Source organism: Acipenser ruthenus, chromosome 19 (assembly GCF_902713425.1).
Source record: "Acipenser ruthenus chromosome 19, fAciRut3.2 maternal haplotype, whole genome shotgun sequence".
Lineage (NCBI taxonomy): Eukaryota > Metazoa > Chordata > Actinopteri > Acipenseriformes > Acipenseridae > Acipenser > Acipenser ruthenus.
Genome location: NC_081207.1, coordinates 13,194,103 through 13,212,921, shown reverse-complemented (window position 1 = coordinate 13,212,921; position 18,819 = coordinate 13,194,103). Strand labels below are relative to the sequence as shown.

Here is an 18,819-nt window from a genome sequence, read left to right as displayed (position 1 = left end):
CAAAATTATCTTAAAGGTCCGGCTGGGACCTCATTAAATTACTCCTGGCAGAGGACGAGCACTAACCTCACCTCTGCCAGAACACGTTTTAAATAAAAACAAAACAATAACAAACACGGCTCCACCTTCATTTATAAATAAACCATATCACATCGTCATAAATATAATAAATAAATACAATAAATAAATCATAATACAAACACAAATATGGAAATTAGGCTAGTTTTCTATTCGCACTTCATGTAGCCAAGCCTAACGTGAATATGAATCAAATCCACCACTGCAGCATGCTTTGGTGTTTGAACGAGTTGACTTCAATACATAAATACACATTTGGTTTTCAATACATAAATAAAAACACATTTGGTTTTTCGTATTATTTCAGTAGGCTACTGCAAGCTACTTACTCTGCTGGTGTTCTGACCCAGTTGATCCCCTCTGCCAGCATGCATGCAGTGGCTGCTATGCACATGTGTTTCGGATCATTGTCTGAAAAGAGATATACAATAATACACATTATGGTAAATATCAGTTTTAAAAGTTTACTTTTCATCAGCTGCGCATATAACAAATGTAACGCCCCTCCCACTCCTGTTAGTGTATGGAGTAAACAACACCTAACTCACTTTAAGTGGCGAGGCCTGGGTTCCCAATATTTATTTAAATTACAATTTGTCTGTTAGAAATATATGTGTACTGTTTCTTTAAGGCGGTGCCTCCGCCTATGTAAGGGACATCTAAATACACGTGCACCCCTTAATAGGAATTATTATCAAATACTAACCCCAGTATCCACTCACACAACACACACCGATAGAAATAAGTAAACAATTTACTCAAATAAATGGGCAATAACATGGTATTTTCAATAATAACATAAACACACAATAAACAAAGGCTAGGTATTAAAATAAATATAAGCAACATAATATACAATCAATATTACAAATAATATATTTACTCTTAAATAATATGCGTTGCTATGCAAAATAATTAAACTCTTGCACTACAGTGGGCCCACACACACATGCACACACGTGTACTCACGTGTACTGAACACGTGCATCAGTATAAAAGAAATAACACGTTGCAGGCCTGAATCGTCGCTCGGGTACGTAGTGGCAATAATAAAAAAAAACAAAATGCCCCTTCACTTATTTGTCAAATAAGCAACAAAATTATACTTTCAAAAAACGTTTTTCTTTTTTTGAATGCAAGCAGTACTCACGACCAGCAACACAGTTCCGTTTCTTGCTTCCAAGGTAAGTTCGTAGAAGGACACAATAAACACAACGACAGCTGAAAAATCTTCTTTTCCAACGTGGCCAGAGGTACTCGGGGCTTTCTCCTGGTCACCCCGAGTGCTATCTGGTTCTCAGCAGCAGTTCCAGACGCCAGCAGAAAAGTAAATTAATAATAAACAAAAAAGACTATACCATAAAATGGTGACTGTCTACAGCAAACGTTTGGTTTACTGAAATAAATTAGCCTATACTCTGCTAATAAAGTACAAAATATATCGTTTAGATAATATTTCTTTTACTATAAAACTTTTCTTTCACTCCCTCACGTCTGTTCCTTCACACTCTCTCGAACCTTCTTTCTCTTTCGCACGTTGCGTCTGTCTCCCCTCACACTCTCGAACCTTTTTTCTCTCTCTCGCACAAACCCAATCAAACGCTAAGTCCCACCCCCAAATTCCACTACCTGTTGGCTAATTGGTTCATAGGGGAAACCTGTCCAATAGAATTGTGTTTAGGTGTAGCAAGCTAGTAAATGTGATTCTGGTGCATTCTAACTATGTTACAAAAAATACAACATTTGTATTTAAAGGAATAGCGCAAATTTGCAGCAGAGCTAAACAAAATTAAGCCATTTTATATTCCGTATGATTTCCTTACCTTGGAAAAAAACAATGTTCTGTGAAATTCTCGCGAACACAAAGGCTGCTACTTTTTTAAATGATTTCTTCCTTGAAAAAAGTACTGTCCATTATTCCTGCAATTAAGAAAATTGTTTTTAATAGTTCACGGTCAATTAAAAAAAAAATGTAGCCTAAGGGGTCTGACCAAGCATAACCAAGTCAGAATATGTCTAAATTGGATCTAACTTCGAAAATAAGTAGTGGCCCAGGTCCTTTCCTGGATATAGCCCCTATATGTGTATTTTCAGTGGGTGTTTTGGTTTTGCCTTCCAAGCGAAGCGCCAATTCTTGTGAAATGAATACAGGCCGTATCTTTCAAGCTGGATTGATGTTACTAGTTCTTAATATTTTTATTGATATTAGATTTTCACAGGGTCTTCACCTGAGACAGATTGATATGTTTGAGGATGGCATTGGCCGGAGTTCTCGAACACTAAGATGACCAAAAAGCAGCGAAAGGTATTTTAATGGAAAAAAAAGATAATCATACAGCTTTTGAATATTGTAGTTAGACTGTTGGCACAAGCACAGACTATGAGCATATTGAAGTTTTTATTTGAAAGCATGATTAGAATGACTAAATTGCATGCTAGAGACATGCTAATAGATCTTCAGATGTAAAGTTAAGGTTCTTTTACTGACATTCTTTCTTTGGTCCTGTTTTGCTTCATTCACTGACATTTCTCTGTCTTCAAATGTTTCCTTATCTTTCTTGTATCTCTTAATTTATACAGTAATTTGAACAAAAACTGTGATGAAAGATAAATAAACTTAAATTAGAATGTGGGTTCTAATGAACTGATTAGTGTGCATATGGTATGTAAAGTGTTACACTTGACAGTTAGTGTAGTAAGTTATTAATGTTATTTCTGAATGCTGTTTGCATAATATTATGTAATAGGGAGTCTGGGGTGTAGAATTTAGAGTGCTTCTTTTAGCAAACAAATCATCTGTTTACATCTGATTTATTATTTTAAAAAAATAGAAATACCATTCAATAAAAAGTAATGAAAAACTTTTTTAAACTCAACAAAATAAGTTATAATAATTTAATCAGAATACTCACCATGGTTTGTATCATTTTGAAGGTCTGTGTCAAAGCAATGAAGAGGCTCAGAAGACAAAAACATCTTAAAATTGGTGGACAACAGAAGTTTGCTGTAATTGATGAATCCAAGTTTTCTCATAAAAGAAAGGTATGTTTTCCATATAAAAAAACTTCCTCTATACATTTATAAGTGTCTTCAGCAATATACATTATGCAGTTTATACCAAATCAAAACTGATGATAATTGCAAATTACATTCCAGTGCTTGATAATCTTAAGGATATTTTTCGATATTGCATGAAATAATTAGGAAAATACCTTAACATTAAACTAATTACTTACTCAAAATTCAATTTCTTGATATTGCATGATATAATTAGGAAAATACCTTAACATTAAACTAATTACTTACTCAAAATGCTATTTCTTGTTGATACTTTTTTTGTTTTGTTTTGTTTTTCAGTACAACCGTGGTTGATTTGGAACAACTTGCGGAAGAAATGGTTGGGTCTTTGGAATGTTGGAAGTGAAGCAGGATCGGCGGTGGTCTATTCTGAAAATAGTAAAAATAAATAATTCTCAGAATACTTTGATCCCAATCATCTGGAAACATGTACGACGAGGATCATAAATTTTGAGTGACAAGAGGCTTGCAAGGATTTAGTCATCACTCTGTCAATCATAGCCAAAACTTTGTTGACCCACAATCTGGCTGTCACACTCAACACATTATTTCTTCAACTGACTTATAAATGTAAATGATGAGATAAAGTGTAGAGCAGTATCTGTGATCATGTGTTACTGTGCTTTCAACTTTCAAACTTTTAATATCCTAATTAAATTAGTTGAAGACTCATATTGCTTATTTGGAACAAAGTGTTGCAAATTTTGCACTAGATACATTTTTTACTTTTTTAATCAAATCATCATTTGTGTGTGTTAATAAAATAATGTATTTTATTTAGATTTTTATAATATGCAAATTATAGTGACAGTATAAGGAAAAAGTAGCTTTTAATGTATGGTACACTTAATCTATGCTTCCAATTTAATACATTATTTTTGCCACACTTTAAAATGCATTCTTTATTCAGAGCCTATGGTTTTTAAATTACCACTAAATTCAAATGACAGTGTATAACAATTGCATTAAGTAGGCAGTTCCTGTGTAAGTACTGTGTAAGTAAGTACATGGTATGTACATAGTGCATACACAGTACACATATTGGCATATTTTTCTTTTATTTATTTTTTAATTGCATTTTTATGTCTGGATTTGGTGTGCTGGTATCCATGCTTAATATGTGGTTTATTTGAACATCTATAGCAGGGGGTCCCAAACCTGTCCCTGGAGGGCTGGAAGGTTTCTGGTTTTTGTTCCACCTGCGCTCCAAATGACCTAATTGAACTAATTATTTGCATAATTAGACAAGTTGAAGCCACTTTTAAATAATAAAATGAGTTACAAATATATATATATAGTACTGTGCAAAAGTTTTAGGCAGGTGTGAAAAAATGCTGTAAAGTAAGAATGCTTTCAAAAATAGACATGTTAATAGATTATATTTATCAATTAACATAATGCAAAGTGAGTGAACAGAAGAAAAATCTAAATCAAATCCATATTTGGTGTGACCACCCTTTGCCTTCAAAACAGCATCAATTCTTCTAGGTACACTTGCACAAAGTCAGGGATTTTGTAGGCATATAGTCAGGTGTATGATTAAGCAGTAATACCAAACAGGTGCTAATGATCATCAATTCAATATGTAGGTTGAAACACAATCATTAACTGAAACAGAAACAGCTGTGTAGGAGGAATAAAACTGGGTGAGGAACAGCCAAACTCAGCTAACAAGGTGAGGTTGCTGAAGACAGTTTACTGTCAAAAGTCATACACCATGGCAAGACTGAGCACAGCAACAAGACACAAGGTAGTTATACTGCATCAGCAAGGTCTCTCCCAGGCAGAAATTTCAGACAGGGGTTTCCAGATGTGCTGTCCAAGCTCTTTTGAAGAAGCACAAAGAAACGGGCAACGTTGAGGACCGTAGACGCAGTGGTCGGCCAAGGAAACTTACTGCAGCAGATGAAAGACACATCATGCTTACTTCCCTTCGCAATCGGAAGATGTCCAGCAGTGCCATCAGCTCAGAATTGGCAGAAAACAGTGGGACCCTGGTACACCCATCTACTGTCCGGAGAAGTCTGGTCAGAAGTGGCCTTCATGGAAGACTTGCGGCCAAAAAGCCATACCTCCGACGTGGAAACAAGGCCAAGCGACTCAACTATGCACGAAAACACAGGAACTGGGGTGCAGAAAAATGGCAGCAGGTGCTCTGGACTGATGAGTCAAAATTTGAAATATTTGGCTGTAGCAGAAGGCAGTTTGTTTGCCGAAGGGCTGGAGAGCGGTACACGAATGAGTGTCTGCAGGCAACAGTGAAGCATGGTGGAGGTTCCTTGCAAGTTTGGGGCTGCATTTCTGCAAATGGAGTTGGGGATTTGGTCAGAATTAATGGTCTCCTCAATGCTGAGAAGTACAGGCAGATACTTATCCATCATGCAATACCATCAGGGAGGTATCTGATTGGCCCCAAATTTATTCTGCAGCATGACAACGACCCCAAACATACAGCGAAAGTCATTAAGAACTATCTTCAGCGTAAAGAAGAAGTGATGGTCCTGGAAGTGATGGTATGGCCCCCACAGGGCCCTGATCTCAACATCATCGAGTCTGTCTGGGATTACATGAAGAGAGAGAAGCAACTGAGGCTGCCTAAATCCACACAAGAACTGTGGTTAGTTCTCCAAGATGTTTGGGCCAACCTACCTGCCGAGTTCCTTCAAAAACTGTGTGCAAGTGTACCTAGAAGAATTGATGCTCTTTTGAAGGCAAAGGGTGGTCACACCAAATATTGATTTGATGTAGATTTTTCTTCTGTTCACTCACTTTGCATTTTGTTAATGCACAGTACTGTATATATATATATATATCTATATATATATATATATATATATATATATATATACTGTGTGTGTATATATATATATATATATATATATATATATATATATATATATAGATATATATATACAGTGCCTTGCGAAATTATTCGGCCCCCTTGAACTTTGCGACCTTTTGCCACATTTCAGGCTTCAAACATAAAGATATGAAACTGTAATTTTTTGTGAAGAATCAACAACAAGTGGGACACAATCATGAAGTGGAACGAAATTTATTGGATATTTCAAACTTTTTTAACAAATAAAAAACTGAAAAATTGGGCGTGCAAAATTATTCAGCCCCTTTACTTTCAGTGCAGCAAACTCTCTCCAGAAGTTCAGTGAGGATCTCTGAATGATCCAATGTTGACCTAAATGACTAATGATGATAAATAGAATCCACCTGTGTGTAATCAAGTCTCCGTATAAATGCACCTGCACTGTGATAGTCTCAGAGGTCCGTTTAAAGCGCAGAGAGCATCATGAAGAACAAGGAACACACCAGGCAGGTCCGAGATACTGTTGTGGAGAAGTTTAAAGCCGGATTTGGATACAAAAAGATTTCCCAAGCTTTAAACATCCCAAGGAGCACTGTGCAAGCGATAATATTGAAATGGAAGGAGTATCAGACCACTGCAAATCTACCAAGACCTGGCCGTCCCTCTAAACTTTCAGCTCATACAAGGAGAAGACTGATCAGAGATGCAGCCAAGAGGCCCATGATCACTCTGGATGAACTGCAGAGATCTACAGCTGAGGTGGGAGACTCTGTCCATAGGACAACAATCAGTCGTATACTGCACAAATCTGGCCTTTATGGAAGAGTGGCAAGAAGAAAGCCATTTCTTAAAGATATCCATAAAAAGTGTCGTTTACAGTTTGCCACAAGCCACCTGGGAGACACACCAAACATGTGGAAGAAGGTGCTCTGGTCAGATGAAACCAAAATCGAACTTTTTGGCAACAATGCAAAACGTTATGTTTGGCGTAAAAGCAACACAGCTCATCACCCTGAACACACCATCCCCACTGTCAAACATGGTGGTGGCAGCATCATGGTTTGGGCCTGCTTTTCTTCAGCAGGGACAGGGAAGATGGTTAAAATTGATGGGAAGATGGATGGAGCCAAATACAGGACCATTCTGGAAGAAAACCTGATGGAGTCTGCAAAAGACCTGAGACTGGGACGGAGATTTGTCTTCCAACAAGACAATGATCCAAAACATAAAGCAAAATCTACAATGGAATGGTTCACAAATAAACATATCCAGGTGTTAGAATGGCCAAGTCAAAGTCCAGACCTGAATCCAATCGAGAATCTGTGGAAAGAACTGAAAACTGCTGTTCACAAATGCTCTCCATCCAACCTCACTGAGCTCGAGCTGTTTTGCAAGGAGGAATGGGCAAAAATTTCAGTCTCTCGATGTGCAAGACTGATAGAGACATACCCCAAGCGACTTACAGCTGTAATCGCAGCAAAAGGTGGCGCTACAAAGTATTAACTTAAGGGGGCTGAATAATTTTGCACGCCCAATTTTTCAGTTTTTTATTTGTTAAAAAAGTTTGAAATATCCAATAAATTTCGTTCCACTTCATGATTGTGTCCCACTTGTTGTTGATTCTTCACAAAAAATTACAGTTTCATATCTTTATGTTTGAAGCCTGAAATGTGGCAAAAGGTCGCAAAGTTCAAGGGGGCCGAATACTTTCGCAAGGCACTGTATTAACCTTAATGTTTATAATGAGAATATAATTTTATCTCTGCTATTGACGCTGCCATTTCTGTAGTTTACATTACCCATGCAATGTAACAGCTGTTACACAATTGTAGTTACTCATTCTAAAACCATGTTTAGCTTTTTTTAATAAAAAAATTGGGACCAGTTAGATTTATATGTAAGTATATTTGTAACAATCATATACCGATTATCGGACTTACACATTAAGTACATTGTAACAATGCATAATTACACTGTATGTATGTGTAATTACAGGTGTATTTACTGTGTAACTACTATGTAAATACAGTGTAATTAGGGACACTTATTGTAAAGTGCTACCAAAAAACTCTCTATTTGGAAAATGGTATGGTAAAGAGAAAAGGTAGGTGAAGTGAAATTTTCAAATGACGATATATAACCAACCTCAGATATGATGGCTAGCAATTAAAAAATAAGCACTTAAAGCAGTATCATTACCACAATACCATCTGAGTATATTTTTATTATTTGTTTTCTTATGCTGTAGATTTGCAGAATGTTTGATAAAAGTGAAACTGAAGCGGGTGATGAGTGCTTAAGATTATACTTTTTGTTAATTAGTCATGAGGCTAATTCTACCTTAAAAATTGTGCCCTGTCTAGTACTGTAGTAAATGTGAAGTAGTGTTTAATATTCAATTCAAAGGTATTTTTTTTGTTCATGTTTAATTTATTTATTATAACACTATTTTTTTTTCTTAACAAGGCCCTGTCCATTGTTTAAACTGTGTTGTTTGGTTTACTGCAGTTCAGTTTACAAAAAAATGTAATTCCTGCAATGCCGCCATCTTGAATCTCCCCTCCACTAAATCTTTCTTCCTGTGTATCAGTGGAGCCAGTGAAGCCTCCATTATCCAGTTTGGTTTGGTTTTTAATTTAGGATATGAAGCTTCTTTCTGTGGTAAAGGTCTATTTCCAGGGTTTGGCCGAAGGGCCTTTCTCTCTTTGACCATATGACAAAATCTGACACAGGAACTAAAAGTGCACCAGGAAGAACAGTATAAAGCTGAAGCGTGCAAAAAAAATGGTCCCTAATTAAAGTATAAAAAGAAAATGTGTTCCTATCAAAAATTAAGACATTTCGTTAAAAATATACAGTATATTTAAACAGGGGGCAGTGATTAACTTCCATTAACAAAAGAGAAGTACATCAATGGTAAATTATTTAAATACCAAATTAATACTATGAAAATGTCAGCTTTAATTAAAAGGAAATTAATCCCTTCCGTACAAATATGAAAAGTAAAATGTTAGTGCATCTCATTCATGTGATCATTTTAAATGAGCTTCAATAATTGGTCAAATGGGTTGGATTAAGTGCATCATTTATCTGCTAAATTAGTGTAGATGTGTGACGTGGTTTGGAATACATATGGGACTTTCCTGTGTATAAGAAAGGTATTCAGTTTTATAAAATTAAATCCCAGTAAGTATAACAATTAAGCATTAAATTAAGCACTAAAACAGGTGTTTTAATGTCTTGCCATGTGTTATTATAAGACACATTATCACTACCCACCCCCTCTCCCCTCCTTCTCAATCTGAAGATCTTTTTTCTTTTTCCCTTGGTTTTTTTACTTGAATTCAAGATTAGTATTTTTCAACTATAACCACACTACAGATTTAAAAGTTTGGTAACATATATTTATTTTGTTTTAGTTGAAAAAATCCCAAATTCTACCGATAATGACGCCATTCAACCAAAAAATCTCTTACAACTGCTGTCTGCTGTCTTGTTAATGCCATGTTGCGATTTTCTGCAAAATGTCAGGTGGGGTGAAGAAACGTTATGTGGGTAGAATAGTTTGTTAAATTAATGCAAGGTAGATTCCAAAATTAGATCTGGTTAAAAAACAAACAATTACCCAGTAGCACTGAATATGAAAAACAAATTACATTCTAGAATTACATTTTAGAAAGTGGGGGTGGTGTAAACCTCTTTAAGGGCCAGGCAACAACTAATTTAAGGTCCTGGGTTATTAGAAAATAAAGACATACTGATACTGGAGGAAGTCTCATGGAAGTGTTCCAGTATTTATGAAAGAACCAGCTTTCTTGAATGTGTACGTGGCGAAATTCCATATTGTGGGTTTCAAAATTTTAGTGTGCTGCATCTAAAACAAATAGAAGATCCTATGACCACAGCTATGCACTTCTACAGAATACCACTCCTTTTACATGGGTCTTTCCAATGATTGTTTTTACATTCCTTTTGAATCTGTGTTGTAGCTGTGTCCAATGCAAATACTCTTCTCAATCATAATATAGTACAGCTATGCATCCCCTTGGTGAAACTGGAAAAAAAAATCTGCTAAAGAGAAATATACATAATTGCAAACCTCAGTGCACATTTGAGGTTGTTTTTAATTTTGTAATCATTATTTGTTTGGTTGAAAGTAAACACCAAACCAAACAGTAACCAAACACCAGTGAAAGTGAGGTACACACTAGACTGTGGGGTCATCAGTTTTGCTGCTCAGAAGCTTTCATATTCTACAAGCAGGTTGGATTACCTGAATATGTTTTGCTTTCTTTTGATGATTTCTTCCTCATTTTTTATTTTTTTAGCTGCTTACCATGCCAGTATAGCTGTGTAAAATCTTTTTTTTTTTTTTTTTAAACTCTGTTTTTTTATTGGCACATAAAGAAAATTGTTTCTCTAAACAGATCAGGTAAGTCATGTTCATAAGCTTTATAATATCACATACTGAACAAGTTGTGGTTCTCCATCACAGATTAACACAGACTTAACTCAGAGGCAGCTATTTCTTCTTTTGGACATACAGAATCAGTTATGTGATCCACTATTTTATCTCCATTTTTGTGATAACAGTAGGATTTATTCACCTAAAATGTATCACTTTGTTTAAGTATTAATTACCAGTTTATATTTAAATTCTATATCTGAAATGTATCTGCAGTTTTTATCTTTTAAAATAATACTTTATACCCTGTTTAATAGTTTGGGATGCTATCTGTTCTTAATCACCATTTGTTATTATTTCTGCACTTATGGATATTTGCCATGTTTAATAAAGACATATTTTTCCTATATTTTTGAATTTCTCTAATGAGGCTTCTATGAAAATGACAATCTACAGAAAAGGTGAAATCAACATCCCAAGTTCAGTAACATAATTTAATTAAAATCAAGAACACATATCCTAGGGTTATAAACCGATAAACAAACATTTTATTCAAATAAACATAAACTATGGGCAAAATACAAAATGTAAAAATATACACTTCAGAATAAATCTAATATTACACATTCAAAAACATAAATTCTGAAATATAATCAAAGATGTTGCAGTATAGTTCTAAATACTTAGTTCTCACATGGGTTGCTAATTTTCATCAGCAATGACAAATGACAAGATGTTTGGAGACATCCCACATTTGATGTTATTTTCAAAGGGTTTTCTCCCCTTCAAACATCTGGCATGTTCAAGCATTAAAGAATATCTGGATTCACTTGTCTGCTCCACCAAACGGTAGCAAGAAAAACAAGTTGTAGTTAGAAGAGCTGTTCTTCTCCCAGAACAAGAAAACCCTCCTTAGTGAATACTGCCAGATGGAATCAAACTATGTTCTTTTTTTTTTTTAGGGGCCTAATACACTTACCTTTTCCATGTCGTTTCTCTTTTAATTTGAAGAAACCTATCAGAATTCCATTGCGAATTGTGGAGTTTATTAAGACTTAATACCTTGGCTTTGAAATATTAGCTCATTTGTGTAATATCTCATTCTATGTGATTCTCATGCAACAATAACACCCCACTCCTTAAAATGTAGTTATCCTTCTGTCTATATCTTCTTGCTATCAGCACACAATAACATTCCATTTGGATTTCAGACTTTGCAAGGTTGTAGAGTTGAGAGCCATCATTCTTTCTTTGCTTATGATCTATCTAAAGCAGTCCCTCAGGGGTTCATCTGGTAAAGGAACAGCATTGTGGTCTGCAGGGTGGAAAGTTTCAATTTATGGTGGGCATCCCTAATGGAGGCAGTGTGGTCCAGTGGTTAAAGTCCAAGGCTTGTAACCAGAAAGTCACTGGTTTAAATCCCACCTCTGCCACTGACTAACTCAATGTGTGACCCTGAGCAAGTCACTTAACCTCCTTGTGCTCCATCCTGCGGATGAGATGTTAAATCAATGTCCTATTGTAAGTGACTCTGCATATACAGTGCCTATAGAAAGTCTACACCCCTTTCAAAATTTTCACCTTTTGTTGCCTTATAGTCTGGGATTAAAATGCATTAAAATAGTTTTGTAATAGCGATCCTTAATTAGCTCAGGTGTAACCAATCGCCTTCAAAACCACACACCAAGTTAAGTGGCCTCCACCTGTGTTAAATTGCTGTCATTCACATGATTTCAGGATAAATTCAGCAGTTCCTGTAGGTTCCCTCTGCTGGTTAATGCATTTCAAAGCAAAGACTCAACCATGAGCACCAAGGCGCTTTCAAAAGAATTCCAGGACAAAGTTGTTGAAAGGCACAGATCAGGGGATGGGTATAAAAAATATCAAAGGCCTTGAATATCCCTTGGAGCACGGTCAAGGCGATTATTAAGAAGTGGAAGCTGTATGGCACCACCAAGACCCTGCCTAGATCAGGCCGTCCCTCCAAACTGGATGACCGAGCAAGAAGGAGACTGATCAGAGAGGCTACCAAGAGGCCAATGGCAACTTTGCAAGAGCTACAGGCTTTTATGGCCAAGACTGGTCAAAGTGTGCATGTGACAACAATATCCCAAGCACTCCACAAATCTGGCCTGTATGGTAGGGTGGCAAGAAGGAAGCCATTACTCAAAATAGCCCACCTTGAATCCCGTTTGAAGTATGCAAAAAAAACATGTGGCAAAAAAGTTTTGTGGTCTGACGAAACTAAAATGGAACTTTTTGGCCTAAATGCAAAACGTTATGTTTGGCGCAAACACAACACGGCGCATCACCCAAAGAACACCATCCCTACTGTGAAGCATGGGGGTGGCAGCATCATGTTATGAGGACGTTTCTCATCGGCAGGGACTGGGGCACTTGTCAGGATAGAAGGGAAAATGAATGGAGCAAAGTACAGAGAAGTCCTTGTGGAAAATCTGCTGCCCTCTGCAAGAAAGCTGAAACTGGGATGGAAGTTCACCTTTCAGCATGACAACGACCCAAAGCACACAGTCAAAGCTACACTGGAGTGGCTAAGGAACAAAAAGGTAAATGTCCTTGAGTGGCCCAGTCAGAGCCCTGACCTAAATCCAATCGAAAATTTGTGGCATGACTTGAAGATTGCTGTCCATCAACACTCCCCAAGGAACTTGACAGAGCTTGAACAGTTTTGTAAAGAAGAATGGTCAAATATTGCCAAATCTAGGTGTGCAAAGTTGATACCTATCCCAACAGACTCACAGCTGTAATTGCTGCCAAAGGTGCTTCCACCAAGTATTAACTTGGGGGGGAGACTTATCCAATTATGATCTTTCAGTTTTGTATTTTTAATATATAATTTTTTTCTCAATAAAAACTTTTTTCCCCTTAACAGTGTGGAGTATGGTGTGTAGCTAGGTGGAAAAAAATCACTTAAATGCATGAAACTCTGAGGCACTGACACAACAAAATGTGAAAAAAGTTCAAGGGGTGTAGACTTTCTATAGGCACTGCAATGCACAGATCACAGTCTACCTCTGTAAAGCGCTTTGTGATGGTGGTCCACAATGAAAGGCGCTATATACAGATATTATTATTATTATTATGGGAAGCTGTGGCAAAGTGGTGAGTGAATACAGGTGAGTGCAGTGCAGAGCGGATACAAAACAGACAGACAATGATTTCCAGGTGCAAGGGTGTTTATTGATTTAATTAACAATGTCCAGAGCCTTATGGCAAACACCTATAAATAATAATGTTGGAGTGATACAGTGGCATGTATCACTTTTTACACACTGCAGACTCACCATGCAGTCACCCAGAGCTACAGTGTCGGAGGACAACAACAACCGTATAGCCAACAACCTCCAAACTTGGTAGACATCATCCTGGTGATGACAGACTACAACTATGGCAAAATATTGTTCTTCTGTAAAACACGATGGCCGCCAGACCTATGTTTTCTTCTTCAATTTAAAACTGCTTCAGTTGAAAAACAGTTAAGTTTATTAGTAGGTATCAATAGAATTCATATTAGTAAAAATGGCATTCTGCACTTCAGTGTTTGGTACTGGTACTGGTTGCAGAAGCAGCTATCTTGTTTGTTTATGTTTGTTTATGGCCGTGTTATCTCTGTGGTGCTGGGGCTATGTTTATTGCTCAGATCCGGCCCTTTTTTTCGGCTTGTTCTAGACAGATTCACAGTTGTGCCATATTCTCTCAATTTCTTAATAATGGACTTTACTGTGCTCCGGGGGATATTCAATGCCTTGGAAATGTTCTTATATCCTAACCCTGATTGGTGCTTTTGAAAAACCTTATTCCGGATTTGCTTTGAATGTTCCTTCGTCTTAAGGATGTAGTTTTTGTTAGGAAATGTACTAACCAACTGTGGGACCTCCCAGAGACAGGTGTATTTAACCTGAAATCATGTGAAACACCTTAATTGCACACAGGTGGACTCCATTCAACTAATTATGTGACTTCTAAAGACAATTGGTTGCACCAGAGCTTATTTAGGTGTGTCATAGCAAAGGGGGTGAATACTTATGCATTCAGTTATCTTCTGTTTTGTATTTGTAATTAATTTAGAACAATTTGTAGGTTTTATTTTTCACTTTGACATTATGGACTTTTTTGTGCTGATCAGTGGCAAAAACTCCTAATTAAATCCATTTTGATTCCATGTTGTAACACAATAAAATGTGGAAAAGTCCAAGGGGGGTGAATACGTTTGAGAGCCACTGTACCAAGTGATACACGCCGCTGTATCACTCCATCACTATTATTTACAGGTGTTTGCCGTAAGGCTCTCGACATTGTTCAAATAAATCAATAAACACCCTTGCACCTGGAAATCATTGTCTGTCTGTCTTTTGTATCCGCTCTGCACTGCACTCACCTGTAACCAGCAGCATAAAGGGTTAATGAAAAACAAAGTTTAGGTCATTTATTTGTTTTTTATTCATCATATGTTAACATTTTATAGCAATTACAGATTTGAAAACATTATTATTATTTTCAAAATCTGGTACCTGGGAAGGTGCATCTGGAGTTGAAGTGGTTAAGCCGATTGAATCAAAACTTTGCATACATGGCCTTGGCAAGGTTGTCTATTAAGTTTGTTCAAAGCAAGTCGCTATATAAAAAAACATGGCTACCGTGAGCCAATCAAATTTCAGCTATGGTCAATTTGCATATATTGCAGTGTTTCTCTATGGAACATTATTATTATTATGTGTTTATTTAGCATACACCTTTATCCAAGGCGACTTACAGAGACTAGGGTGTGTGAACTATGCATCAGCTGCAGAATCACTTACAATTACGTCTCACCCGAAAGACGGAGCAAAAGGAGGTTAAGTGACTTGCTCAGGGTCACACAATGAGTCAGTGGCTGAGGTGGGATTTGAACCGGGACCTCCTGGTTAGAAGCCCTTTTCTTTAACCACTGGACCACACAGCCTCCTGTATATGTTTGTTTTATGCAGACTATTTTATTTTGGCACACACTTTATTGTTTTCTGTGAACATTGCCTGTACTTTTAATAGAAAGGCATTCCATGCTATAAATGAAGGACATCGACTAGCAAAATAATCTATGTTTAGCTGTAGGTGTGTCTATATGTTAAGTGCAACTGTCTATCTATTCTTTCGCTGACATTAATTTCCCATAGTCCTCTACTACTGTATGGAGTTTCATCACACAATGTGGTAGAGTGATGAAACTCCATACAGTAGTAGAGGACTATGGGAAATTAATGTCAGCGAAAGAATGAAGTTGATTGGTCACATGATTTGGCAGCCAAATTGGATTTTCCAGGCCAAATTTTCGTATGTCCATAAAATCAACACCGTTGCATGAAAACTCACGAAACTTGGTAGGATGGTAGGCACCTAAGGCAAGTTGTGTCAGAGCGAAAATAAAGATTATAGGTCAGGCGGCCATCTCGAGAATATTGGACAATTTAAAAAAATCTTCTCCAAAACCGCTTATCACAGAGATGTGAAAATTGGTGCAATAGACTACCCTCATGGTTTAGATTTGCGGTTGTTCAAGAGAAGTCGATTGGTCACATGGTCTGGCGGCTTGTGACAGGGTGGCTGGGCGGTGACGTCAGGACAGAAGCAGGAAGGAAACTGACACTTGTACTGCAGATCAAAATAAATGACGCGGCGCAGCGTTTTATTTTTAAATAACAAAAATAAATAAAAAGTTCAAACAGAAAAAGACTGTGCTCGCAGAGCAAAATACATTTACACAGCAGGGCTCTCTACCGCCCTGTTACACGGCCATATTGGATTTGTCAAAAATATTCAAACGTCTTCTTCTCTGAAATGGTTATGCCGATTGAAGCGAAACTTTGCATACATAGCCTTGGCAAGGTTGTCTACTAAGTTTGTTAAAAGCAAGTCGCTACATCAAAAACATGGCCGCCATGAGGCAATCAAATTTCAGCTATGGTCAATTTGCACATATTTGCACATATTGCAGTATTCATTTAAGGTACAATGTTGTAGACTTGTGAATCTTCATAGAGTGGTGGTAGAGGCCTTTGGGAAGTTGTGTCAGAGCGAAAACAAAGTCATAGGTCACATGGTTTGGCAGCCATATTGGATTTTTTGGGAATATTGGCCAATTTAACAAAATCTTCTTTTTCAAAACCTCTTATGGTACAGATGTGAAACTTGGAGCGCATACTACCCATATGGCCTATATTTAGATTTGTTCAACAAAAGTTGATTGGTCACATGGTTCGGAAGCCATATTGGATTTGTCAAAAATATTCAAACCGCTTTTTGTCTGAAACAGTTATGCCGATTTCAGCGAAATTTTGCATACATAGCCTTGGCAAGGTTGTCTATCAAGTTTATTCAAAGCAAGTCGCTACATAAAAAAAAACATGGCTGCCAATCAAATTTGAGCTATGGTCAATTTGCACATATATGCACGTTACCTTACATGTATGTACACAGACATAGACATATATGCAAAAGGCACTGTATATATATATATATATATATATATATATATATATATATATATATATATATATATATATATACCCCAGGCCAATTCTCTCATATTACTGAATTTCAAATGGTACATTGAAATTTGTTCTGTTTGATATTTTATTTTAAAACACTGAAACTCAAAATCAATTATTGTAAGGTGACATTGGTTTTATGTTGGGAAATATTTTTAAGAAAAATAAAAAACTGAAATATCTTGCTTGCATAAGTATTCAACCCCTGTGCTGTGGAAGCTCCCAGTTTACACCAATGAAAGAAATTGCCCTAATGAGGACACAATTACCTTACCATTGGCCTCCACCTGTGAACCATTAAAGTTGCTGTCACATTTTCTGGATAAAAACCCCACTGTTGAAGGATCATTGGTCAGGCTGTGAATCTGAAGGAAAATGAAGACCAAGAGCATTCTACAGAAGTTAGAGATAAAGTAATACAAATGCATAGATTAGGGAAAGGGTACAAAATAATATCCAAGTGTTTGGATATCCCAGTGAGCACAGTTGGATCAATAATCAGGAAGTGGAAGCTGCATCACACCACCCAGGCACTGCCAAGAAAAGGCTGTCCCTCAAAACTCAGCGTTCAAACAAGAAGGAGACTTGTGAGAAAAGCCACAGAGAGGCCAACAATCACTTTGAAGGAGCTACGGAGTTCAGTGGCTGGGAGTGGAGTAATGGTGCACCAGTCAACCATATCAAGAGCTCTGCATAACACTGGCCTGTATGGGAGGGTGGCAAGAAAGAAGCCGTTACTCAAAAAGTACCATCTGAAAGCACGTCTGGAGTTTGCCAGAAAGCATGAGAGTGACCCAGCTGCGATGTGGGAAAAGGTTTTGTGGTCAGATGAGACCAAGATAGAGCTTTTTGGCCAAAACTCAAAGCGCTATGTGTGGCGCAAACCTAACACTGCCCATGCCTCAAGACACACCATCCCTACAGTGAAGTATGGTGGTGGCAGCATCATGCTGTGGGGATGCTTCTCATCAGCAGGGACTGGGCATCTTGTTAAAATTGAAGGAAGAATGGATGGAGCAAAATACAGGGAAATACTGCAAGAGAACCTGCTTCAGTCCGCTAAAAAACTGAAGCTTGGGAGGAAATTCACCTTTCAGCAGGACAATGATCCCAACACAAGGCCAAAGCAACATTGGAGTGGCTCAAGAGCAAAAAGGTGAATGTCCTACAGTGACCCAGTGAAAGTCCTGATCTCAATCACATTGAGAATCTGTGGCACTATTTGAAAATTGCGGTCCACAAGCGTCGTCCAACCAACCTGAACAACCTGGAGAAAATCTGCCAAGAAGAATGGGCCAAAATCACTCTGACACTGTGTGCAAAGCTGGTACATACTTACCCCAAAAGACTTAAAGCTGTCATTGCAGCAAAAGGTGGCTCTACCAAATATTAATGTGTGGGGGTTGAATACTTATGCAAGCAAGATATTTCAGTTTTTTATTTTTATTAAAAATATTTCCCAACATAAAACCAATGTCACCTTACAATAATTGATTTTGAGTTTCAGTGTTTTAAAATAAAATATTAAACAGAACGAAATTTCAAAGTACCATTTGTAATTCAGTAATATGAGAGAATTGGTCAGGGGTCTGAATACTTTTGCAATGCACTGTGTATATATATATATGTTCTATTCATAAACTGCCTTGACCGTGATCTTTGACCTCTCCTTAAGGTCAAATGCAAAACTAGCTTATAACTCCTTTTAGAGTGCGGATAGTGTAATGGTTACTATAAAACACGTCTAGCAATCCATATATGCTCCTATGGTACAATATCCTACACAGATTAGTAGAGGTCAATGGGCTACTATGTCACGTGTGAAATACGGTCATAGGACGCATGGTCTGGCGCTTGGACCCCGGTCATTGCTGCTTGCAGCTATATTCATT

The 18,819-nt window shown here is 37.2% G+C and overlaps 1 long non-coding RNA gene across 1 annotated transcript; it reads left to right on the top strand.

The window, feature by feature from the left end:
* Positions 1-1,182: 1,182 nt before the first annotated feature.
* On the top strand, positions 1,183-3,807 carry LOC131698754 (uncharacterized). Its single transcript, XR_009307766.1, has 4 exons — positions 1,183-1,262; positions 2,288-2,383; positions 3,013-3,120; positions 3,436-3,807. It is a non-coding gene; the product is annotated as an uncharacterized LOC131698754 (long non-coding RNA).
* The last annotated feature ends 15,012 nt before the right edge of the window (positions 3,808-18,819 follow it).